Source organism: Miniopterus natalensis, chromosome X, assembly GCF_054644295.1.
Source record: "Miniopterus natalensis isolate mMinNat1 chromosome X, mMinNat1.hap1, whole genome shotgun sequence".
NCBI classification, from domain to species: domain Eukaryota; kingdom Metazoa; phylum Chordata; class Mammalia; order Chiroptera; family Miniopteridae; genus Miniopterus; species Miniopterus natalensis.
In genome coordinates this window covers 31196933-31199206 of record NC_142103.1, presented here as the reverse complement: position 1 = coordinate 31199206, position 2274 = coordinate 31196933, and the positions used below count along the sequence as shown (strand labels likewise).

The 2274-nt window shown below is 38.8% G+C and overlaps 1 non-coding gene across 1 annotated transcript; it reads right to left on the bottom strand.

The window, feature by feature from the left end:
* Positions 1-1873: 1873 nt before the first annotated feature.
* Positions 1874-2037, bottom strand: LOC148090448 (U1 spliceosomal RNA). Its single transcript, XR_015713741.1, has one exon. It is a non-coding gene; the product is annotated as a U1 spliceosomal RNA (small nuclear RNA).
* Between the last annotated feature and the right edge of the window lie 237 nt (positions 2038-2274).

The window sequence follows — 2274 nt, the reverse complement described above, 5'->3', positions numbered from 1 at the left end:
TGGGTTTAAGGTCTGAACCTGACCTCAAGTCTAACCCTACAGCGGGAAGTACCTTTAATAGTGCACTAAAAATGTGTGATCTAACAACATTAGGAATAAGTAGAAAGGTTTCACATTCTACTTTTAATTTATCATTATTTTTATATTCTTCACTCCCATCACCAACTCCTTTGCTTTTCCTTGTTTTGTGCTCCAGATTTTTTCCATTGAGCTCTAATTTGCATAGAGCGAAAGACAGAGATCTTCAATGTATACGTCAATCATTTTTGACAAAAGCTTTCTATCACCCACACACCCATATATATAGAATATATTGACCTCCAAACATTAAAAAGAAAAATTTTCTTGTGCCTTGTTCCAATCAGTCCCCGACCTTGAACTTTTCTGATTTCTTTCATCATATATTAGCCTTGCCTGTTCTAGACTCTCTGTCATATAGCATGAACTCTTTTGTGACTGGTTTCTTTTGGTACTCATAAGGTTTTGAAGATTAATCCATGTTGTTGCATGTATTAGAAGTTCATTTCTTTTTATTGTTGCATAAAATTCTCATGTATAAATATATCATAATTAATTTATTCTCGATAGAAATTTCAATTGTTTCTAGTTTTTGCCTATTGTGATAAATCTACAACAAAATAAATTCTTATAGAAGGCTTTTTGTGGATATTTATGTTTTCATTTCTCTTGAGTCAATTCCTCTGAGTGAGATTGTTACTGGAGAATTAAACTCCCCAGTCACTCGTGGGAGTGAGGTTCTTGCGATATATCCAGAAAATGAATTTTCTAAGATTTGCATGGGAAGATGGGACGTGGAAGAAGGCTTTATTTGTATAAAGTTACATTTCTCGGGTTCCAAAGTCCCCTGCTCCTTAAGCCAGTCCTGGAAAAGGTGCAGCTGGGGTTCCAGCAGAGCCAGAAACAGGGCCAGTGTCCAGAGTTCTCTGCTCCACGTTGGACGGGAGTATTTCAGCATTCAGGCCAGATTAAAGTCTATCAGCCCATGTGTGGAGCCCAACAGGGGACCGCATCCCCCTACCAGGGGAGAGCCAAGAAGGCCCAGTGCGTGTGAGAGAGAGAAGGGAGGGAGCTTCTGTCCTTTGGAAGTTTAAATATTCAGGTTTCACGCATTGCAGTGGCCATGCCTATTCTGTTCACTGACTTGCAGGTTTGATTGGTGGTCAAGCAGGTAGACACCTTCCCAGGTCACTCAGACCTTACTGGGCATGTGTCTAAATTGCCTTTGTCTAGTCTCTTTCCCCATCAATCAGCAGAGAACAGACTTGGAGAATGTTAAATGCAGCTTTTGGGCCAAGCTGTGTAGCTGGCATGCCTATGTCTAGTATTTCCTTTCCTCCTTTCCTGTTAAATAACAACCAGGTTAAATTACAACGGCATCACAATTACTGGGTCATAAGGAGAGTGTATTTTTAACTTCATAAGAAACTGCTAAACTTGTCATAGTAGTTTAACATTTTAAACCCCCACCAGCAGTATTTGAGATTGTCAGTTGTTCCACATGCTTGCCCACATTTGGTGGTGTCGGTTTTTTAAACGTTAGCCATTTTGGTGAGTATGTAGTTGTATTCCATCGTATTTTTGATTTGTATTGATTGTTGACTAATGATGTTGAGCACTTTTGTGTGCTTATTGGCATGGGAAGATGGGACGTGAAAGAAGGCTTTATTTGCGTAAAGTTACATTTCCTGCATTCCAAAGACCCCTGCTCCTTAAGCTGCTTGGATATCATTCTCTGTGAAGTGTCTGTTCAATAATTTTGCCCATTTATTGTATTTCGTTTTTTAGCTTTGTTTTATTGCATTGAAGTGGTCTTTTATTTTTTTTATTCATTTTTAATTTTTATTTATTTTTTCAGGGGAGAGCACAAACGCAGTCCCCCACTACCACAAGTTGTGCAGTCGGGTTTCCCACATCTGGGGAAATCCCAGGGGTCAGCATCGCCGGAGCGCAATGGATAAACCTCGCCCTGGGAAAACCACCCTCGTGATCATGGCCTCTCCCTTGCCAGGCAAGTGTGAAGTGGTCTTTTATATAGATTGGATTTCAGCTGCTTGTTAGTTATGTGTTACAGCTATAATCACCCTGTCTGTAGTTTGACTATTTATTTTCCATTGACATCTTTTGATGGAAAGAAGATTCTAAATTTCTTTGTTTTTTTAAAATTTCTTGAAGTCCAATTTATCTATTTTGTTTTCTTTTTAAATTTAAGTTAGTAATTTCTGGGTACTGTCAAGGAAAATTTTGTCTACCACA